The sequence below is a fragment of the Pezoporus flaviventris genome, unplaced genomic scaffold, assembly GCF_033815535.1.
Source record: "Pezoporus flaviventris isolate CSIRO_AGI_PZ_B2104156 unplaced genomic scaffold, CSIRO_AGI_Pfla_v1 ptg000001l, whole genome shotgun sequence".
NCBI lineage: Eukaryota > Metazoa > Chordata > Aves > Psittaciformes > Psittacidae > Pezoporus > Pezoporus flaviventris.
The window spans coordinates 16,837,990-16,862,898 of NW_026892549.1; the positions used below are offsets into that span (position 1 = coordinate 16,837,990).

General features: G+C 40.2%; 1 protein-coding gene and 1 long non-coding RNA gene across 2 annotated transcripts in view; one reads left to right on the plus strand and one right to left on the minus strand.

The window, feature by feature from the left end:
- Positions 1-24,909, plus strand: part of KCNJ3 (potassium inwardly rectifying channel subfamily J member 3) — a 650,962-nt gene that overhangs the window by 187,984 nt on the left and 438,069 nt on the right. The gene's annotated exons all lie outside the window — the stretch shown is intronic.
- Positions 14,110-24,909, minus strand: part of LOC133265543 (uncharacterized) — an 82,209-nt gene continuing 71,409 nt past the window's right edge. Inside the window, exons 2-3 of the long non-coding RNA XR_009742012.1 lie at positions 17,039-17,149; positions 14,110-15,256 (exon numbers count right to left, since the gene is read on the minus strand). This is a non-coding gene — a long non-coding RNA (uncharacterized LOC133265543). The remainder of the gene's footprint in view (positions 15,257-17,038; positions 17,150-24,909) is intronic.

Here is a 24,909-nt window from a genome sequence, read left to right on the forward strand (position 1 = left end):
GATTTTATTTAAGTCCATACTAAAAAAGAAAAAAAATCAATTAAATTAACAAAATGGTTTACATTAGAATTAATCAAAAATACCCTTTAAAGAAAAAAAATGCTTTAACCAGTGTGATATTTTTATTAATATTGCTACTGTATCTGACATGTCCTCACGACTCTGGTGAGCGCAGTGAGAAGCCATTTTCTTTGCTCTGCTCTGCTCAAGCTCCATGTGGCAAGCACTTAGCAGGAGCTCACCCCCAGCCCATAGAAAACCCTGCCTCTAATTCAGCTGGAGACCCTCAGTAAATGAAAGGGAATATTATACAGGCTTGCAGCCTGCAAAGGCTTCTCCTCAGAACTAACTTTTTAGATATGTGCAGCTCTCTTTCATGGCACAATCACAGGCTAAACGCAGCTCGCCTCCCTCCTGATTCCTTCTCTCCATGCACACAGACTTAAGGAAGCTGGTCCACATTATTTTCTCTCTCTCCTTTTTTTTTTACCTTCACAGAGGTAATTTAAGCCCTATCTGGCATTCTCTAAAAATATAAAGAAAAAAATATTTAAAACTCTAAAAATCTAAAAAATTTATTATAGAAATGCAGGTTTTCATTGCAAAAGTTCAGAGTGTTTTTTGTCTCAGAAGTTGTCAGCTTCAATATACACTTAAATTGAGGGACAGTTTCCTAAACTGTTGCCCTTGCAACAGTCTGGATTATGACTGAAGACATGGACTGAGAGAGAGAGAAAAAAATAAAATGTTATTATCAGTGATAGCTGTTTCACTGCTTTTCTTATTAATGCAAATGCTAAATGAGACTATATATTACTGAAAATTTACATTAGCCTTCTTAAACTGTGTGGACAGGTGTACAGAGGAACAGTGAATTAAAAGCAGAAGAGACTGTGGTTTAACATGCAGTACCATTTATGTCCATGTATGCCTAAAATAAAGGACTTGAAACTAAAAATATCTATGCAGTAGTGTTTCCTCACATTTCAGGTTGGTATTTCATGGCAGAAATGTGAAAAAATAGATATATTTTTTAAATTTACTTAAAAGAAACTTGCCTATTTAAAAATTTATCTGAATAGGGAATGACACAATCTGTCTAAAACTGTGATTATCTGTATTGCTTGTAATCACCTTCCTTTCAGGATATAAGCACTGCATACTCCAATGCCGTATTAATGGGCCCATCGGAAGTCAAGAGGAATTGTGGCTGGGTAAGGAAGGTAATAGACAGGCACGTGCCTGATGTCTCTGATTTTGACTTTTTAAACATGAGCCCAACACAACAAATAGAAGCATCTTTGGATGAAAAGGCTGAGAAACAGTAGCAAATTATTTTCCATGGCCACAAGCAGTAATATCTGCAACCTTGGGTTGCACGCAAGGAAATCTTCTTTGCGAATTAACACAGATGCTGGAAAGTAGCAACTTCCTTCAGACACCTTAAATAAATCTTCTTTTATTCTTTCCTTCTCTCCTGACCTGGATCTGGCTGCCAGTGCACATAAAGAAATTACGAAAGCTTCTCAGTCACTGCTACTCTGGTTCCTTTTGCACTACAGCATTTGTCATTGCCAAAACAGCAGAGTTTAATTAAGTGTTGTGAGCAGCCTAGTGAGAAACACACTTTAAATTAAACCTCTGTACATGCAGCTATTGGTTCTTTACCTCCTGAACAATCAGCGGGGTGTTCGGCATAAATTCCTCCTCTCAAGGGAAAGGCAGCTGTATGCACCTCTAGCAATTCATAAATGATCCTGCTTTCCCAGAACCATATCTTATTAAAGTGCATTTAATTATTTCTTAGTTTTAAACACCAGTAGATGAAGGCGATAATTAATGTGCCTACAACTAAACATTTTATTTACTCTTGATATATTAATGGTATTATCGAGAAAATATGCTACAGTTTCAGGTTTAACAAAATTACATGGCAAATTATCTTTTGATGCATCTAGCAGTCGTTAATATAATGGAATAAATTATTTTAACACCTCAATAGTAATGAATGGTTACAAGTGTGTAAGCATTTTAATTTTTCAAAATGTTTTTACAATTACAAATTACAAAGAATACTTAAATCAATGATGCTGCAGTTAAGAATAAGATGGACCCCCCCCCCCCCCCCCCTTAAAAGGTATTGACTTGTGATTTTTAATACAGGAGAGAAATATTTTTAACTGGTCTTCTCATGAGAAAGTACCCTACTGCATAATGATCATACTAAAAATAATAATTGTAAGTAGCAGGTAAGAAATATTTCAGTGACATTTAGGTATTTTTCTTGCCAACTAAAAACATGCATTTATCTCATGAAAATTCAGATTTTGATTGATACCTATATGTATAAATCCACGTATCTTTGCATACATATAAATGCCTTCTTCACAAATGCAGCATGTATAAATGTAGTGTGTAGGTAAAACATTTGACCTCACAGATACCACAGAGGGATATATGAAAGATGCAGACGGGTACACCATGTCTGCACCCTCCCTTGAATGGAGCAACGGTCCCAACCATGCTGAGCCCCACTGGGCAGAGCTGACCATGAATTTTCAGTCCCTTTGTGCTCAAGCCTGGCCTTTAAAGAAAAAAAATACGATGTCCCTTTTTTTTTTTATTATTCCACCCAGTATTTTCAATTCTGTTTTTATCACACCCTATGATGCTTTCTTCTGCAATAAATGTACATTTTCACACCAAAGTGATTTTTTCTTAAGGAAAATATTTTTTAAATTATCCCACTAAATAAATCAGTGGCATTAAAAAAAAATAATTGAAATTGTGAAATTGGAAAATTAAAATAAACATGTCAGCATTTCTGAGCACCCCTAGCACAGGCAGAATTTAACCTGGGGAATGAGGTCCAAATCTGAATAGCAGTCCTTTGTGCCGGGCTCCTTCAGAATGACTGAATTCAGCCACTGTGAACTGAGACAGGGCGGGCAATGCTCTGCACCTTGCCAGCCGGCAGCAAGCTGCACCACCAGGAAACCCAGGCAGCTCCAAAAATTGTGGTTCCACACTGCTCAGTACAGGTACCCAGCAGACTGCATGTACAAGACACAGAAAAACTATTTACAGTGCTCAAACCCAAGTTGTCTTCCAAAAGATGGGACAATTAAGTTAAGTTGCCAGTCAGAGCTTTGACTCCTAAATTATTTTCAGGATTTTCAGAGCCTGAGTTTGGGCAGGAGAAGCTCCTGCTTCTCCTCTGTTTGGATACTGGGAGTTTTTCAGTTGTAAACAAAAATATAAGTATTTGTGTTCACTTGTCTTTCCTGGATATTCTAAGTAAAGGGTGTTTTCTGAAGACAAATGTCCAAGCTGTCTGGAGGCAATGGTAACATGAAAGCAAAACATCAGTGCCATTGACAGACTCACTACTCATTTTAAAGCCTGCCTGGTACGCGGGGGTGGGAAATGCTCTATTTATTTGAATACACGATGTATGAATAACCATTTCCTTCTACCGAGGTGAACACAGGCTCATCATGACAAGCTGGTCTCAATGTCTAGAAGAGAGAATCTTCCCTGCAACCTCTACTTTGACACTAAAGGCTGGTTGTGTTTTCTGCTTTCTTTGGGTTATTACTTTTTGGTTTTTGTTTTGTTTTGTTGTTTTTTTTTTGGTTGGTTGGGTTGTGGTTTTTTTTGCCGATGGAAGCTGCCAGGCATCTCCCTCCTCTGCACCAAATTTCCCAATACACAATGTATGAAGACCATTTTTTTCTAATTACAGCATTGATCTTGCAAGCCAATGACACTTCCACAAGGGCATCTGCTCAGACAAGCAGTGTAAACCAACAGAGACGATGCTGGTTTTCAGCTCAGATCCCTCAGATCTCCACTGGTGCCTGGGGCAAGAAGCACCACCAGGGCTGCCAGAGAAAGAAGAAATTTGGTGTGCCATGTTTCTACAGTGCTGAACATAGTGCAAGCAAATCTGTGATCAAAAGTCACAGGCATATGGTAGAGAAGTGGTCAGTACATCTCTATAAATGTTAGACTTTGGCTTCAGCCCTGGTTTGGTATGTGTGAAGGGTGTACTGTGTTTTCTGACAGTTTCTGATAATGCAGCATCACAGCAATCGTTCTCCCTGAATTCAGACAGTTCGTTCCTTAGTGCTATAGGAACATTGGAGACAGCATAACTATAAACCAATATAATTAGCCTTTAAAGGAAGATGGCATTCTTTGGGGTTTAGTTTGTCTAACAGATAATGGCCATTGAAAGGAAAACAGAGGGACTAAAATTACTTCTAACAAGTAACAATGGGGAGCATGTGATGCAATGGACGGACTCAAAGGAAGCAATGCAGGGGCAGGACTCCAACCTTAGACCCTCTAAATAAATAAATATATACAGTCTGCAGCACCAGCCGAGCCACCACTCAAGCAAAATGCTATTTTTAAAAGCACTGAAGCATTTTCTAACTTCTCCCTAGGGATTTACACTTTTAAAAAGAATGTAAATTTGCAGAAGCTTCCCCCAAATGCTAAGAGCAAATCACAACTGTTTGCAAAATGCACAGCTGGGGAGGAGTACCCCACCTCCTGCTCAACAGACTCCCACCTTCAGTCTCTTGCAGCAGCAAACGCAATATCATTTATATCTTTTTAATATTATTTGCATGGTTTTAAAGTGAAAGTAGTTAAAGTAAATGGAGAAAATAAAAGTGGCAATTTGATTTTTTGAGCACATTCATGAAGAGGTGGTGATTTATATGGCTGTACAACTGTTGACCACTTTTTTTAGGCACTTATATCTATATTTCCTCTTATTGTGGCTCTCTCAAGTGTTTGATAGACTAAGATGGAGGCATTAATTGAATTCAAGTGTACAGACCTGAAGTATTTTTATTATTATTTTCAGTTCTCTCACCTTTTATTTCCATTAGCAAAGAAACATAATCACTGTGGGGATTTATAGCTAAGGACACAAACAGAGCTGGTTACAGTTATTAAAATAAAACTACTTTACCTGATAAAAAATAAAGAGAAAAAAAAAGCCCCAACAAAAAAAAAACCAAAAAACAAAATCCCAAAAACATTTAAGCTGGAAAAAAAGAAAAAAAAAAGAGAACAAACCCTCAGTGTTTTCACAGATTTCAGAGCCACAATAGGCTTCTAAGATTTACCCTGTGTGCATCCTGCATTGTGGTACCAGACAAAATTAATTTTCCTTGGCACCATGAGTGCTCTGCTCCTGCTCAGTCACTGACAGTCCAGCAGACAAGCTCTCTTCTCCTTACTCATAGGACAAATTCTGTAACCATGCTTTAAAAACAGTGTCCCAGGTACCCTGTGCAGAGCTAGAAAGGTCCCAGGGGAATCCAGGACCTGTGGGACTGAAAAGCATCTCTGGGCTACAGCCAGCTTGCCTGGAGGAGCCTGTTGGAGGGGCAGGAGGGGCGGTGAAGCCATGATCCCACTCAGTTTTGGCCTAAATTTTAGTAAGTTATGTGTATATTTGGTACAATGCAATCAATGGTGTATCTTTACCTCTGACATTAAAACAGAAAAGGTGGATGACAAGTGTTGCCATTACATACCTAGCTTGAGCAAATGTGGGTTCCTGCTCCAAATAGTAGCTCCTGGTGTATGTGGTACTTCGTGTGCCTCATAGAGGCACTGGGCTCACCAGTTTTCCCTAGCACTTAACTGGATTCTTCCATCAGATAGGCAGAGTTGAGACACAAAGAGCTTCACCTCCTCCTTGGAGCCAGAGGAAGCCCACAGACTTCTGCTCCTGGAGCTTTTCCCAATATACAGGAGAGGTGGGGATGGAAGACACCAAAAGTCTGTCTTTCCATGCTTAAAAATGTAATTCAATTTTCTGAGAAAATAGATATGACAATGGGATGCTAGTAAGAGGGGAAAAAAATAAAGCAAGGATGGAAAAAGCATCTACGCCTGAGCACAACTCTGTCACCCTCTGGAACCCACAGCCTCCTCCAGGGCATGGAACATGCACTGCCTGCTTCTGCTCAGAAGAGAACCGAGTAGGTGGTTCTCTTGTATAGACATATATTCTATACATTTCTGCAAAGTATTCCTCACTTGATTATTTTTCACTAGCCTCATCTTCCTAAACAGTGTTGCCCAGGGGGCTGGTTCCAAACAGAAGGGTGACAGAGGAACCCTGAACATTAAACAAGACTGTGTATTCTCTGCAAAGCAAACTTCATGCCCACTCACACCCAGGGCTGGTGAAGCATAACCTTTAAAGCATTAACACATTGGCTGCAGCCGGCTTGGCAATGAATCAGGACATGCTGCAGGGATAGGGTCTGTGGCTGCCAGCAACTTCCATGTTCACTCAAGGAACCACTTCCAAAATCAGCTATGTGCAGTTTTTATGAAGTTGGTGGTGGAAGAAAAGGAAAAAAAAAACCCAACAAAACCAAAACAAACAAACCAAACCACCAAACCCCTAAAATAAAACTCCTTCTTTATTAACAAAATCAAGGAAATAATTTACCAACTTCATCTGAAACTATGTTTTCTGGACTATGTTAATGGGTTTGTACCAGGTTGTTGAATGGGAGTTTAAATTTTAGTACCGTAAGTAAAATGCAGCAATATAAACTGTGAAAAATTGCTGCATTTCATGCCGCACACATTGCACCATTAGAGTTTGAAATTTGAATATAATCCATTATAAAGGATCTCATATTAAAATGCATAAACATATGTCGTGTATATATAAATGAAATCCACTAGCATAATTTTAACAACTAGGTTATCATACGATTACTAAGAAAATAATATGAAGGGCGTATATATTTTTCAGTCTAATACTGAACCACATCCTTTCCTATTGATTTCAGTTAAAGTATTCAGAGGAACAGACAAGTGCCTCCAGAGGGCGGTTCCAACAATCTAAACCAGAAAGCTCCAGTTTGGCTGTTTAAAGAATTGGTATCTACCACATGTAAAGGAAAAGCTCCTGCATCTGTTTGAATATATAGTCCTCAGTTGTAAAATGATTTATTTTGCTTCTATCTTTCTCTTATTTAGCACTAATAATTTCTCTCAGCCTTTTTTTCCCCTCTAAGATTAGAATTTAACATAGAGGCTCTTTGGATTTTTATTTTCCTCTTGAGAATTCTTTCTATATGAGCTTTGAACTGTTTCCTGGGCCATATAAGTGGACAATATAAGACTACTTCAAGCATAATTTGGCAGCTTCATTACTAGGTAGTATCAGATATAGTTCCTGAAAGGTGATTTCTTTAAAAAGTCTTTCTTAAAAAAGAGAAAATAAAAAGTGTTTGGGATGAGAGGTGGGATAGAGGTGGGGGGGGAAATAGCAAGAAAAGTGGCCAAATTTTGACTAGTCATACCCGAGCACTAGAGATCTAGAAGACACTTGGGATTATAGTAGAGCCCTAAGTAGCTTCCACACAACAAGAGTTTCTGTAAATTCCTGCAAACCACTTTACAGCCTGTACTGCTATTAATGGGAAATGTAAGGACAAAGGAAGAACTGGCACGTTTTTTCTCATCCTTTAGCTATGACAACATTCAAATCAGGGTGAAGACAGGACAGGTAGTGGTAAAACGAGACTGTATGTGCCCACCAAACGGAAACTATCTCCATGTGAGAAGAATTTCACTCATCAGAAGGGGTCAAGTTTTGCTGCACTGAATAACTATCCCAAGCCCATCATGGCTCTGGCAGGTTGGCTGGGGAGAGGACCAACACACACAACAGCAGTAAATAGAGAGCTTTTCAGGCTAAATATTATAGAGGAATTGTGGTGAAAGAAATAAATCCATTATCTCTTAACTTCTGTGCCTTATCATCTCCTCTCACAGGCTCTGTCGTGATGCTGGTGACTTCAGATCCAAATGTCCAAACGCATTTTCCAAGCCAAACAGTTCCCTGGACCTTTTGAGAATTTTCTCAGGAATATTTCTACCCTTTCTTGCCTTCCCCATTACACACTGGTGGTCTGAAATACGAAAATATTTCCAATTATTTTGCTCCAAGCTCAGTCTGGCATCAGCAGGGTGCTGGTTCAACCTTAGAGTGAGCAGATACCTGTTCTGCTCAATGTAGCTCATGCTTCATTATCTGCTTTGAGCTACCATAGTGCTACTGTGAGCTCAGGGAGCAATAAACGTGGGTTTTAAAAATATAAGTAAAAGACTACCATGTAAACTGAGAAAAAATAACAAATCAGGGAAGAGCTGTATCTGGCATTTCCCCCTGTGTGCACAGAAAGGGTGTGCTGGATATTTTCACATCTCACGTGACGAGGTTGCAGACTGAATGACATCAGAAATTACTGAGGCAAACATGGTCTCCCCTCACCTCCCTCCTTCATTCCAAGCCCTTCCTGTGCGGTGGAAAGCCTCTCAACAGGGCAAGATGCTCCCAGCTCTCAGCCCAGACGGTACCCTGAAATTTGTAATGCTAAAAACTCAGATGCCAGGTGGCCTTTCCAGAAGGACAGACAGAAACACACTATACATTAAATTAGACTTGCTCAGAAACGTGCCCGAGATGAAACACACACTATACATTTGCTTCTTCTTCCTAGCAAAACCTGGTCATAAGGCATTGCTTATGGAAACATCTCCAGGGATGAGCAAGATGGAGGCAACAATCTGCCCCACAACCCACCCAGCCTTACAGCACCATCACTGTTCACCCTCTCCTATTGCAGCCTGGCACCCAGCCACCCTGGACAGAAAGGTTACTGTCCCTTCAGCATGCAACTTCTCCTCTTCTGCTCAGCTTTTTATGGGCGTGCAAAGCATATTTTTGTCGAATTCATATTTATTCACTTTGACTTTTTTTTTTTTTTCCAGATTGCTGCTTGGCTCAGACTTTTAAATAAAAATGCAAATACTTCAAAACCAGCAATAAAAGTGTCCTGTTGTGGCACAGTAGTATTATTGGTGTCATAAATAAAGCACCAGCATTTGACTGCTGTGTGAAAAACAAAACAAAAAACAACCCAAAATGAAGCAAAGCAGTCTACAGGGTTTTATGTGTTGTAGATGCAGGTTACTGAAATAACCCTAGAATAGCCTCAAGTCTGCCATGACATAGGTACCACCACTCTGAGATGTTGCTCTTTAAAATATAGCTAAATTGAGTGGCTGCAATCTATGTCATGAAAAATAAGCTTTTCCTGCTTGGGCTTTTTGAAGGGGTTCCATCTTTCTGGCAAACTCCACCCTACAGTCACTCAGGTAAATAAAAGTGATTCTCAAACAGTTATTTACATGATATAAAAATACCTGTAAATTAATTTTCAGTTGTCAAGTTGGTCCAGTAATATTTCTGTCCTGGTATAAAAAGAAGCCTCTGAAACTAGTGTCTCGTGAACTGATGTCGTACCATGGGTCCCTGTAGTCCCTCTGGTGAGGGAAGGTTTGAACTGGCTGCTTGAACTTCATGCAAGTCACATGAGGATCCCAGCTGTAGTTTCAGCATGGGCAATTCTATTACTGCAAAGTTGTTCTTATCTCCAAACAGGAAGATATGCACAAAATTTAAGCAATCTAAAAAAATATTGATTTCCTAGTAAGAAAAAAAAAGAAAAAAAAAATCAATATATCCATGGAGTGGCAGGACCTTAGCCCTCCCTTACAGCATTGTGTAAGCAACAGGTATCTACACCATGGTGGCCACGTCAGCCCCTAGCCCTCTCATTCATGCATTCCACATCCAGCCCTTGCAATTGATAGACTATCTATCGCAAACTGCAGGAGAAGCACAAGGGGTTAAAGTTGCCAGAGACCAATGCAGAGCAACCTCACATAAGTTGTGGTGACTATAGGTGCCATTGCAGTAGTCCAGAGTGACATCGGCCTTGACCTTAACCTCCTCTGATTTCGCAGTCTTTGCAATGCCTCAAGGCCATGGATGTTTTTCTCATGTACGTTCATCTTTCCAATGGCTGACTTCCTTTTGAGTGGCAAGCAGCCATGCACTTCAACACGGCAGTTCTTATTTTAAAAAATGAAATAAATTCACTAGCAGTATTAATTACTACTCCTCCAGTCCAGTCCATATTGCCAGCTTGATTATTCTGACTTACTTCAAGTCACTGAAATGAATTATGCCACAGCACTTAAAAAGTCGCAAACATTCACCCTTTTTAGTGGTGTTAGGCTCACGCATTGCAAATGTAAACTGACACAAGGACTTTGCTTGCTGTTAAATGAGAAGACAAGGCCACCATGATGGGAAAAGATGGCCAAAGCCTTTATCACAGCTGACAAATCTCAACACCATCTAAAATGGAGTTTCACCCACAGCTTACATACAGATCCATATTTAGCTTGACAGCCAAGTCTTTGGGAGACTCGGGGTTAAATAAAAAAGCACAGCCGTTTACATGAACCTTAAACAAACTTACAGCAGCATTTTTCTTTTAGCCGACTGACATTTTTCTTTATGTTTCGTCAGTCATATCTGAGCGATCAGACAGCCACTACACGTGGTACACCCACCAGGATTATTATCTAGACCAAAGGCCCAGAGCTCATTGTAGCAGGCATGTAATTCTTTACAATGTATGCCACGTTAACTGTATTGGGTTATCTATTCAACAGCTGACTGAGCTGGGCTCTCAAGCTCTTCTCAACAACCATGTAAGAAGCGATGACAATTGTACTACTTCATAACGGCTGCATGCAACTCTGACACACACTTCACAGCAACCAGTCATCTATATAAACCAATTTCAAGAGCAAAATTGCATGGTGCCTCCACTCTGTTATAAACACAATGATATCCACTCAAAGCTGATAAATGCACTGCATTTCTCCAGAGCTTTAAAGAACAACTTCCCCCAGCCTGAGAGCTCTCCGTGGTAGATTCGGCTTCTTTACACCCTGTCTGGTCGTTGGGAGATGCACAAAGAGCTGGGCAGGGTGGACCAGTGGCAGCAAGTCAATGTCGACACTGGCAGTTTGTGGCAAAAGGCTGTTCACCCTCTTCAAAGGCATTGTATCTGATGAGCTGCAAGAGAAAACAAGGTTATATATAATTGAGGTTTTAAATACTTACCAACTCCTTAGCAGTTTTCAAATAAATTACTATATCTTTTCACAAGATTACATGCAACATAATCCTTATTATGGAATAAAATATCTATAACAACCACAAAGTCCTTGAAAAAATACTTCAACACCAAACACTCTAACAAAGGGTAGATTAAAAACTGACAAATACATTTAAAACATTTTTACTGGCTATTATAGCTCTGTAAAATGGTGCTGCGGAAGCAGCCCATCATGTCAATGCAATGCCAGTGTGCGAGGCTCTCATTTTGAAACTACTGCAACTTTTTATTAATTTTAGGCAGTAAACGTTATTTCTCAACTGTAGGCAAGGAGATGGCCTCTTAGCTTTTGGCTCATGTACAGTGTACATAATATATGCTGCAATATCCTTTTGCAAAGAAAAGATGAAATATAGCTATGGGGATTTTTATTTAATGAACCCTGTAATTGAATGCTAAAACAAACAGGCATCCTGATAAAATACAAAAATGATTTTTTTTTAAATTCAGATAAAGGATAGGATCAAACCCTGCTTACTTGCACTGCTCAATTAGACTACATGAGAGTTAAAAAAGTGATCTAGAACAATCCATAGGCAATACTGTCTTCCTGCACACTGCAAAATAATTTAAATATGTTAACATTTATACATTGCTATCACACTGCCATTTTTTTCACACACCAACACACAAAGCACTAAAACCGCACACCAATTAGGTCCATCCAAAATTCTTGGTTCTGACTGAACAGGACAATTGAGAGGCTCACAGCTGAGGTTGTCCCTTGGTGCCAGGATGATCTGCAACAACATCCCATGTGGCACACAGCTGCCTGTGGGAAAACAGGCCCAGAGGATCTCCAAGGGTTAAGAAATGGAAGTGCAAAGTCCTGCATGGGAGTGCTGGGGTGATGGGAAGAGAGAAGCAGGCCAGGAGAGGCCATGCAAAGAAGACATGGATGTGCTGAAGCAAGACCTGGGGAGTCCAGAGGGTGGAGAACATACAGAGTATCCCTGTGGATACCCAAAATGCAACAGTACCAGACCTTGGGAAACCTGCCCCAACATGAGTTTTGAGCATGGGGGTTGACCAGAGCCACCCCCCAGCTCCCTGCCAACCCCTCACCCTGATGAACCCTACTGCCCCGACCCCCTAGGCCCTCACAGACTGCTCTCCCCAGTGTGTCCAAAGAGCAAAGCTGGATATATGAAGTATGAAATACATTTTGGCCATACTTTGAGTCATTGAAGGAGGAGGACATTGACACACTGGCCCAAGGGCACAGGCTGAAGGTCCAGGTGGCTGCAGAGAAGCAGCCTTCAGTCATCTTGCTGCCTCTACTCTTCATGTGATGGTAGCCTTCACAAATGCTTGTTAGCTCTGCTTTGCTTTCTACATAAAACATTACACAGCTTTAAAAATAGTTTTGTACAAGAGGTGCTCTGTCCTCCACCAATAGTTCACAATCTTAACACATCCTTGCACATTAGAATTTGTATCTAAATAAACAATTAACTATGATCCACATGGAAGGGCTTCCTAATCCCAAGTCATTCACACAACTATGACTAAGCACAGCGGACACAACGAGGCTCCATCTCAGAATTAACTTTGCTTCATATATTGGTTTGTAATCCTCATTTTACTCTAATTTAACCTTTCCTAGTTAATTTATATCGGTTCAGCTTGCCAGCCTGTACCTGCCAAAATGATCTTCCATCAAGTGTCTGGGCGTGGAAAGGGTTGCTCTCTGTCATCTCTGTAACCAGTATACCTAATTAAAGTCCTTAAAAACCTTTAATATGACAAGATGAGACAGGAAAAAGAAAAATAAGACAGAATCTTTCAATTACTTTAATCATGCTGGCTTTTAAAGTCGTATCAAAACACAGTGTGTGCTGAAACTTTCTGCAGTTTTCTCTTTCCCGTACAGCTCTTGCCTGGGCATGTGCTCAACGCCTCATCCCATTGTGATCATCTTCCCGCATCAGGCTTGGTTAACGAGCATGGCTCTTCCAATGGGAAGGGAAAGGGAAAGTAAATATATAAAGTGCTTGTAATAAATGATTAAATTGTCCTTCAGGCACATTTTGCATATGAATATAAAACTTGTGATTAATAGGTTATCTAACATATTAACAAAGGCTTTAGCAAACACCATCCAACATTACAGTATTTGCCAGCCCTTTCTGTTTTAAATAGAGCTGTAGCAAACTGTTTGCTGGAGTCCCAAATTCTGGCCAACAAGGCCATCAAAGCCAGGGAGATTGCTGTTTTTTCACCCAGTAGGCTTTTTCTTTATTGTGAGCCTAAATGCCCCCACACGGCTCATGATTAAGAGTGATTTTAAAAAAAATTATGCAGAAAACAATGTCCCTTGCCAATGAGAAATTGAAATTGCTCCACGCAGGGGAAACAATGGTGCTGAAACAAAGGGGACATCTGGAGCGCGGCACCACACTCAGCTCACAGTGGGCACCTCCTTCCCTCTGCTGCTTGCAATGCTGCTCCTCTCTGCTGTGGGAGGAAGTAGAGCACATTCAAAAGGAGAGCCCTTTTCTTTTTAATTGCAAAATTTATGAATGAATTTTATACCTATGGAACGGAGCAAAACCCCAGCTTCCCAGCTGCCACAAAGCAAGAGAGGAAACAAGTGCGGGGCACTTCTGGGATGGTCCCACCACTGGGCACCCCTACTACAGAACTTGGGGAGATTATTCCTGCTAACAACAACACTGGTGAGGCTGCCTGGCTTTGTGTAATCACTGTCTCATTCATACTTTGAGCAGCAGACAATGGAAAGGTTAGTAAAGCCTTTCCCATACCATCCACTGAAGCGCTACTGAGAAAATGAAGAGAAAATGTGCTTTTGGACACCAAATCCTCCTGCAACAACAAATAATTCATATACATCCCATTTTTTCTTGATCGCAGACTTTTAATCCTCTCTTAAGCACTTTTAAAGTGCCCAATTTTTGTCTCATTTGAATTTAAATCAGCTTGTATGGAGAACTTGGAAAACTTTTTTTCTAAGCAAGCTTGTTTGGCAGGTACATTTTCCCAAGATCACCCAGCTTTAATTTTAAATTTCAAAAGCCTTGTGTTTAATCCCTTGAGCTGGCCTGGTACCTTGCACCATCTGTTCTGGGGTTTTGTTATAACAGAGAGCACCTGCAGAGTTTTGTAACATTTCAAGCTGTCTGTGGACAAAAATCAAAATAATTATAATTTTCATAAACTAAAGACTGTGAATCAGACACACACGGCAGCCCCACCTAACAGTGATTTTTCACAACCAGTCTCTACAACAGTAGCATTTGTCATGCATGCGGGTATTTTGTTCTTTCTGCCACCAGACAGTCAGTGGGCAGCCAGAAGGACCATGGCCACCAGGCATCTTCTTACCCTACATCCCCACTCCCTGACACCAGCCAGCTCTGTCCCCAGGATGCTCTGCCAGCTGGGACAAGTTCTGCTCGATGCTACCACAGGGACAGTCACAGAATAAGAAGAAAACGGCCTTCTCCAGCAGCCAAACTGCTCAGAGAGGTGACAGCAAGGGGGTATGGCCATACCTGCCTATTCCACTTAGGCAAAATTTCATGTTCAAAAAACATGGTGGGGTGGGTATAAAAGATTTTCTGTCATGTTGGGCAAACAAAAAATCTATTAGAAAGATGGTGTTTGTTTTGACTTCATTATCCAGAGCTCTTTATTACTGATAAATCCCTCCTTAGGTACACCAGTTGATTTTTTATAGAGTATGTATATCTCACTATAAGCATGGTGAACTTCCATCCCAAACGGTATGCAACCAAACAAATGTAACACTACCACAGTCTTCAGACCGATGCTGATATGTGGAACCTTACAAAAGTGGAACGTGAGCTACAACTCACACAGGACGTGCCCTCCAAGACCTCTGGTGCATGCCCACATTTGAGGCATGGTGTGAGCTCTTCATCTGTACATCTGAAGGGAAAAATCTCAGCCTAAATTGGCAGTTGTCTCCTAAGCAGTGGATGAAAAAAGGAGTGGAAAATGGTTTTAATAACATGGCAAACATTCCTCCAAACATTCCTGGAGGAATGGCTGGTTCTTGCTGAAAAGCATCATCTCTTGATCTGGCTGTTTCAGATCAGTGTTCAACAGAGCCCCTGCTCAGCACTCAGCAGCCCTGGGAACTGCTCTGTCCACCAGCATAGGCACAAATCTCCACCTTCCTATCAACCACAAAAATAATAAAATAAATAAAACAAAATAATAAATTCTATCAAAACATTATCATTGTTGCCTCTGAAAACTCAGCTAATTTTCCACAGACCTGGTGAAGCAGGAGTAATTCACCCCATGCAGTTTATAGTGCCCCTGCAAGAGATCTGCTCTGTCTCCATGGAAAATTCCATGGAGGAGTTCAGGACTCCACCACAGGCAACACCACCTATTAGCTAATTCTCATTTCATAAATACTGTATTAAAAATCACAAATACTTATAGCTATGCCTGCGCCAGAAATATTTTGAGAAGTCACACTATGCAGGGGTGTGAATGAAACCAAAAGTAATCAGGTTAATACTTGAAAAGTCCGGTATTTTCCCAGGAATTGAAGTGGTCCCTATCAGGACCAGGTTTACCTGGGCTTCAAGCTGGAGAAATCCAGGGATAGATTATCCTTGGTTATACTGCATACCAGCCAGGAGCTGAGGTTGTCCCATGGCTATGGGCTGCTGAGCAGGGTGTGAGAGGGGAATGATTCAGAGCAAAGTGTATAAAAAACAACCCCCAGACTGCTTGTATAAAGAAAACCACCTAAAAACAGCAGATGATGCAGGCATGGGAAAAACAGCAGCTGAGGTAGGCATGGGAAAGTTGGGTGAGAATTCCCTGGGACAGATTGTGTGGGGACTGAACACCGTGGTGGCATCCAACAGCACCTGAAGTCATACAACAGGGATTAAGTGGACTAATAATCACCCTGGCAATGCATTCAACAGGAGAGGCGAATACAGAAAGGCTTCTGTAAAATTAAAACAAGCACCATGATGTGTTGGGACGATGATTCGCTGAGAGCTGGAACAGCCAACATCCTAACCTGCCTCTCTCCTCCTCCACTTTCCCACCTGCTGATGGGAAGACTTGCGTTGTTCACAGGTGCTCTCAAAATGATACTGAATTTTCCAGGAGCCAAGCTAGTTTCCTAAAATGACCTTGTAAATAGCTCTCAATGAATACACATAAGCAAAAACGCATTAGTAATGTTTAGCTTCTAAATCCTGGTGAAAAATAAAATTAAACAAGAACCCAGCAATATATTAAAGCTGACAGCAGTTTTGCAGTTATCTGCTACACCTTTATTAACACTCCAACTGTCATATACATGACCCCAGAAAATAAACTACTAGTTTCCTTATTACACTTTTTTCCTTATTTACTTAATTTTTTTTCGGGTCAACTCCCTAAGCCTATGGTGCACAAAAATGGAATTTTAGTATTATTAAGAATCAGTCACAAAATAATTAAAAATAAAAAAAAATTGAAAGAAAAAATAATCTAATTTTTATATTTTCATGAAAGAGGTAAAATGTTGTATTTTTCCTCTTGCAATTTTGTTATTTTTTTCTAGTCACGTTGGGGAACATTGAGAAATAATGTTATAACAAAATAGGATTACAATATCAAACCTTGAGGATGTTTTATGAATTTTATCTATCTTGCAATGGGCTAGTAAAGATGAGGGGCTAATGGAAAGTCTAGACCCCAAATTTATAACTGTTCCTTCGAAGGGAAATTCTTTTGCTACATGGATCTTATTTGTATAGGAAAACCCAATTACTCTGGGTTCTTGTACCTTACTATTTTCTTTTATGGTGCTTTTGCTGTAAGTGCTTATTATGATTCAATAACCCAGTTACAAATAAACTGTGACCCTTCACTCTTATCTCCGAATTCACAGCTTTCCAATTTGTCACAGTTAGTTGAGAATTTGACTTCTTATTAATTACTACCATAGGTCCTAGAGGGAGTTGCAGAGCTACAGCATCATCACCACTACCACGAGGTATCATTGAAGATCTCTGAAATTTGAATCTTTGTAGAGGCAGCTGGCTTCTTGGCTCCTTATGGGTGAAAAAAAACAAACAAACAAAAAAACCCAGCCAAAACAAATCCCAACAACAACAAAAAAAAAACAACCCAAAACAAACACAAAGAAGAATGAAACTCAAACCAACCCAAAACACCAACACATCCCAAAACTCAAAACAAGACCAGAAAAAGACTCCCCAGCTAAGGAAAGTCAAGATGTTTCGTATATGCACCTTGGATAGATTAGAACAGCAAATCAAAGATCAAAAGTTCTCATATACATCATCAGAAGCTTAATTACCAACTTCTAACTCCATCAGTTCTGGGTTATCCCTTCCACACTCTCCTTCCACATTCCAGATCCCGCTTGCGACGGCTGTAGAAAGCAAGAGCCCAGGCCCTTCCACAGCATCCTCTGGGAGGGCAACACACAGGAATGGAGAAGCTGATCTGCACCTGGCAGGGACCTTCTCCCCATGACTTCTGAAGCTGGAAAACATTCCACACACCCAGTTCTCCTGGGTTCAGCAGTAGCAGTCACTTTTCTCCTTCTTAGTAGCTGGTGCAGTGCTGTGCTTTTTGACTTTTGGCCTGGGAACAGTGCTGATAACACTGATGTTTTTAGTTGTTGCTCAGTAATGTTTACGCTGACCAAGGACTTTCTGAGTCTCATGCTCTTGCCAGGGAGGAGGGGAGCCAGGAGTAAGCAGAGACAGAACACCAGACTCAAACTAACCAAAGAGGCATTCCATACCACAGCACATCATGCCCGGTATATAAACTGGGGGCAGTTACCCAGCAAGGGTTAGATCACTGCTGGGGTCAGGCTGGATATTGGTCAGCGGGTGATGAGCAGTTGTATTCTCTTCCCTTGTTATTTCCCTTATCATCATTATTATTGGTGGTAGCAATAGTGATTTGTGTTATACCTTCGTTACTGGACTGTTCTTATCCCAACCTGTGGGAGTTACAGTCTTTCAATTCTCCTCCCCATCCCTCCGGGAGCCAGGGGGAGGAATGTGGGGGCAAGTGAGTGAGCGGGCTGCGTGGCTGAGTTGCCGACTGGGCTTAAACCACGACACCAGTGAAGAACATACCTATGCTCAGCCCTAGTGAGCTGCTGAGGGTTTACCACATACAAAGTTTAAACCCAGAGTAAAAGAGAGAGTAATGCCATGGGTGAATGCACATTCTGAAAGTTTCCAGCTGGCTGCCCATGACTGTGCCAAAAAAACAGTGAAAATGGGTATCACAAATTTGGTGACTTCCCAAAAGCTTAGTCTGCTTTAATATATAAAACTTTGTTATACTGTAACTGCAGAGTCTTAAAAATCCCACTCCTGTTTGAAGGCATCCTGCCTCATTCACAGCACACATAGAAAGTTCTAAATATATTGATTCTGGAAACCATCATGAATAAGACTCTTTTTCTATACTGGTGCTCCTAAGGCTCACACCTAAGCCATCTAGGCGAGGTACCAATGCAACAAGCAAGTGTAAAATGGAGAAGCAGATCCACAGACCTCAGCTATTCTATATTCACTGCATTTGTAGGCTTTCCCATTCATATTAGCCACAGGAAGGCTCCTGGTAGCTGGCCCAGCAAGGTTTGGTGAGGAGCAATGGCAGCAGCACTCCAATTCTGGGGACAATGTTGGCCTTTCTGAACTGATGGAGCTCATACTCTTCCAAGGACACTTTCTTCCATATCCTTTGCATTAAAGGTGATGTTCCTACATCAAGAAAAGCTTCTTGTGACCTTTTAATACTGCTCAGGAACCTGCTGCAAATACCCTGACGTTCTTTCATGCCTTTCAGTGGTGTCCCATAGAACCGCCGCAAGGCTCTGGCACAGGCCTGATGTGATAATGGGACAGTGGAGGGAACCACAAGTATCGCAGGAATTAGATGTTTACTTACAGCTGTTTAACAAAAAATAATCAAAGCAATGTAAATATTGTTTAAAACCTTCTAATTAAAAAGCCTTGGCAAGGAAATCGATACGATTATTGCTATCATGCACTGATTATTAGCAGCATTCAACCATTATGTGAGAAATGACAAATACTCAACTACTACCTAATATGACTTACTAAGCCCCAATTTCAAAGTTAAACAAATAAAATCTGATTTGCAAAGTACACTCTTAAGTATTTTACCCATTAAACATGATAAAATAATTCAGGTATACAATTTGAGCACCCTTTTTTTGGACGATGTCCAGCACAATCGAAGAATAATACTTGGCATCAATTAAGGATGAGTTCTCATCCTGAACTTACGATATGCATTTGTGATGTCCATAACACATTCTTACTGCACTCTGAATAGCAGTCGAAATCTAATCCAAGCTAGGTGAAGATAGCTGCACTGTTTTGGCGATTTCTTTATATTTTAATTAATGTCATCAGCAAGAAGATGTAGATTTTGTAAGCTGTTTTTTAATGAATTATCATACTTGAATCTTGTGGCTTTTTAAAAATCTTTGTTACTGTGTGCAGGAAGACTTTACCTTGTAAGGGAAAAGAAAAAAAGAAAAGGACAAGAAAAGAAAACAGAAAGAAAAATGAATGTTTCAATCAGTTCTAATGCTCCCCAAATCCATAGTACTTAATTTATCGAATCTCCTGTTAGTGAATGAACAAAGGTAAAAATAACAGGCTAGTTATAAACTAGTACTATGATGACATTGTGAATTATTTAAAAAGGGCATATTCAGTGTGACCATAGAGCCATCAATCATAATAGACATTGATGAGAAAAAGAGGATTCAGTCACTTCCTATCTGCCAGGAGAACAATTCTATCTCGCAGGTAGCTGTGAAGTGCCGCTGACCCGATGTCACTCGCATTGTTGCTCTACCCTTTGAACGGGGAGAGCAGATTCTCTCAATATTAGAATCGAATGAGTAAATAAATTCTCAGTTCACTGCCGCACTCCTTCAGAGTGCACACTTCAATTTGTCTAACAATGGGGAGGACAGAAAAGCAGAAATCTCTTAAAGCAGGGATAAATTTTTTATGGATGCTCAAATCCAGCTGCAAAGAATGGGGTTTTAAATGGTAGCAGTGCTGCTTTTAGCAGGAGCCCCAAGAGACAAAGTCTTCAGGAAGCTCTTGAATTCAGCCCTTCCTGAGTGCGTGCCTTTCCCTCTCCCTTCCTTCCAAAGCCGCTTCCACAGAATCATGCCATCATGGTGCCCACCTTGATCTCTCTGACTGAAAATGAAAACACCCTCTCACCTTCTCTCACACCCAAACACTTCAGTTTCATAAACAGCCAGCAAGAAAACTGTCTTTAGCAGCCTGACTACTCTGATGGCTTTAAAGGAAGCAAATATTGCAGCTGAAAAGATGACTACTAAGTAAAAAGGGAGACAATAAAGCATTCCAACTTTTAATTCATGCTGGATTAATCTGAGAGATTCCTTTCCTTGATGCCTCACATAATCATGTCCTAAACTTTAGTCAGATCACATGTTTCATCATTGTTGGTTACCCTAATTAGTCCATGGATTCCTGCAGCTGCAAAGACAACACAGAAGAATGAATAAATTGCACATTGCACATAGCTCCAGCCTTACCCAGCAAATGCTTTCCCCAGCATCACAGGGATGCTTCCCCCAGCCTGCAAGCCCCTAGTGATGCTTTGCCAAGTTCGACTAGTCTCCATCACTGAGCACCAGCACTAATGGTGGGGGGGTGATGCAGGATATGTGATGCCTCCCTGCCTGCCTCAGCTCACCTCAGCCCTGAGCCTGCAGTGCCTGCAGCACAGTCCCCAACGTTTCACCCACTCCTCATCTTCATCCCCCACCCAACGCCAGCAGCACATCCCAAGAGTCTATTAATCTCTGCGTAACCTCCTACTGCTCCAAAACTGTACATTGCCGCTTAATTGTTACTAACAGGTAAATCAAAGGTAAAAGAGAACTAATTAATTTTCCAGCTCGATTTTATTTTACTGTTACTGTTTTGAGAAAATATAACTAAACCCCATTAGTGTTAAGGTAAGACCATGAAACAACATAATATAATGCAAGAAAGACATTTAATAGCTTAGAGGAATGTTAAATTACTAATTAACTCCAAGTTACTGTATAAAAAAGCATAGTAATTTACAGGATTATTGCAATACGCAGCTTAGATTGCCACAAGGGTCAGCTAGGGAGCATTTCTTCCTATTTCTTTCAGTGTGGTGGTTATTGTAAAATTCTTCTCACATTAAAATGTACTGTCCTTACCCACAGTTCATTGCTGCTAATTAGCAGCAGTTGAGATTTCCCTAGCAGTCGTTTTCTCTGTGTTAAGCTGCCAAATGTTACCAACTGCTCAAGATGCTCCATGCACTGAGTGTCCGGCTGCCTGCCCTGCTCTGCAGCACCACTGCTACACCAGGTTCAGCACCCATTAAAGAAAACACTAATCAGATTATTTGTCCTGCTTTTTGTTGTATCAAGGCAGGTTAGCAGAAACCTTCTGGTGCCTTTGGCAGAGCTACAAAACTTAGAAACATTCCATTTTTTTTCCCCTTCTTTTTTTTTTTTTTTCCTAAACATGTGATATACTGCTCACATGCTTGAAACTGGAAGCTCTCCAGTATGTATTTTTTGTTCAAAAGCAAGTATTATTTCCACATTCTATTTAAACTTTTACTTAAACAAGAAAGCAAGAAAAGGCATCTTTTAGTTTTTACCTAAATATATAAGAAGAATGCCCTAACTTTGATTAATAATTGATTAAATAAACCATCCACACATCAAAGGCAGGAAGAAGAGCTGTTCCACAGGAAGACTAGACTATCAAATAACACTTTGTTGTCTTAAACACTGCTCAGATCCGCAGCATTACATAGTTCATTGCCCATTAATGTTTGAGATTATAAATGGCAGTGCTTTCCAAAGTGTTTATTATTATTATTATTCTAAAGAACAGAAGAATTTTGGTCATATTTTCCTAATTAAACACTAGCAGTTTGAAAACATAGAAATTTGGATGATAACTGTACAACCTCATCTTTTCCTCTCTCTTTTGTTGGCTTTATGACTAATTTATGTTTAACCTTCTTAAGAATCCATGGTCTCAATACACTTTCTAAAAAAATTCAAAGCAACTTTTGCTGGTGTCCAATAGTAGGGCAAAAGGTCTTGGGAGCTGTGAAATAGTTCAGAATTGAAAGAGGTGACATGATCTTCTTTACCTCCTGTTCACAGGAATAAGAGCAATCAGGAAACAACTACTAATTGCTTCATCAAAATTAAGCTTCTCCATCTTCATACCAATTATTTCACCATTGCTGTTTAGTTTCATGTGCCTACCATCTACATGAAATATAAAGAAAGAAATCAGGCCTCTGAGTTGCAATGCATTTTTCAGAATCATTTAATGAACATGGAATTCAGATTTCAGGTCTCATCTCTTCTACCTGCTGGTATTCCTCCTTACCAGAGCTGGATGAAACATAAAGCACCTGAATATACTTGTACTTCATTTATACATGAGAAAGGATTGTAAAATTTACTTACAACAAGAGTGAAAAATTCATTGTGCTGACAAGAATAAATCTATTCAGCCAATGATCAAAACTGTAGCCCAAGGGTAACAAAGAACAAGTGTCAACCACATTTGCTCTGAAGTTCCACAAAAATTCCCCTTGGGAATTCCAATCATGATGCTCTGTAACTATATTTATATAAGATACATATATATATATTTTTTTTTTTAAGGAGAGAATATAAAGGGAAAAAGGATTATATTTTTAGGATATTAATTGTATCAACAACTTTTAAGCTGGTTTAATTTTTCCTTCAAAATACAATCGCCAAAGTATTTAAAAATTAAGTGCATTACTTAAGTGCTCAAAGATACGGATTTTTTTTCTCCATGATGTGCAGAGATCTGCATCTAATGCCTCTTTGTGTGCATACATATATATATATGTATATATTTATACATTGTGTATCCATGCTGTAATTCAGGTGATATCCCTTGAATACTTTTTTTTTCTTGGGGGGGGGCAAAATGCTCTTAATATTCCTTGAGAAATTACAAACACAGTACTGTACATCATGAAGAGAGCTAAAGATAAAGGACTACAGCTAACATTTCCAATGAACGGCATTTCTTTCCCTGAGCCTGGCCAGCGGCTCGTGACTTCGCAAAGCGCTTAGATATGTTTAACACTGAGCATATGCTTTAACACATTTCTATCTGACAAAAATAGAGGCAAGCACCCAAGTGATTGCTGAAGCCAGCGGAAGATGGGCAGGGGCTGGAAGTCAAGCCCAGGTTTCTGATCTCGGGGTTTCAGTGGGGTTTGGGTTGTTTTTTCTTCCTACTCCTCTTTATTGTGCTCTCAGTGTTTCTTTTAATGTTTTGACTCTGTCCACTAATTACTACAGCATCCTTTCCACCTCATTCTTTTGCTACTATCTTAGCAAAAAAAGAGAATGAGAAATGACAGGAGTACAATACAAAAATATTCAGATACATTTTTAATGTAAGCATTATATTTGTGTGTCAATGGGTAAGTTTTAACGCATATAGGCAGAGGAGATGACTCTTCTCTGAGACTCCAAAAACTCCGAATGAAGCTGATAATTTTTGATTATTTTTTCAAAAATGAGATTTTTTCATCGTATCTAGCTAGCAGATACAGCCAATGACAAGCCTATTTCCACACTGGCAAGTTTTCATATTACTTTGAATTATTAAATCCAGCCCACACTTACAGATACTGTATGTGCTCATAGAGAGAAAGTACACATACACTCATGCACAAACTTTACATGAAGATTGAAAATCGAGGCAGAAGAATAAATAGAGCAGTGGGGAAAAATAAAATATTTAGTACCTACTTTTCATTTATAGGTAGTATAGTAGGTCACAATTTTCAACTTCCTCACCTAAAAATAAAACCATTAAAAAAAAAACCAATACAATGGTTCCTAGAATTTTGCAAGGCTTTATGTATTTGTTCATTTTATGAATTCAGATCATCCCAAAGCATCCTATACGTATTGTCACTATAGGGGTGTGATCCAGAAAATACACAAAACTATCAAAACAATCAACTAAATGTGTCTTTTTTTTTTTTTTTACTTTCTCATAATCTAAAATCCTGAATTTCCACAGATTTTGACCATCCAGCTAGTACCTATCCCTTCAATCCCTCTGCAACTGGGGAAGTGGGGTGCCTGCCCCACTGGCAGCCACCAGTGCCCTGCAGGCTCTGGCACGGCAGTGGTGGGCCATCCCGGACCTCTCCCTGCCACCATGCATGGTGGCACCTGTCCCCGCAGCTGAGCTCCTGTCGAGCATTCTCACCATTGGCTTCTCTGGCCGCTGCCCTGCTGCGCCAGTGCTGTTGTGGAGCAGGGCGAGATGCACACCGAGTTGAGTACCAGCTGTAATTGAAGTGGCAGAGACGTCACTGTCCATCTATAGCATCCTTTCCTCGCCACAGCCGCCCTAGCACAGATAACTCCAAAAATAATCACACTGATCCTGCATACTGTTACCAGTCAATTAGATCTAGTGATTCCAGCCCAAGCAGTCAGTAAACAATCTCAGGAAAATACCTAGGACCAGAATATTATCTGCTTCTACACATTCAGAGTGATTTTCCAGTTCCCATATGGAAAAGTGATAAAGGCAATGACGATAGCAAGTTTCCAGAGTAGTTCTGTACAACCAGGATTGTTATTCATAATATTAATTATTAATGTTAGCATCTCAAATAGCAGGGAAGCAAATCAAGCTCATCCCCAAAGGTAGCAACCCTGCCTTCACGC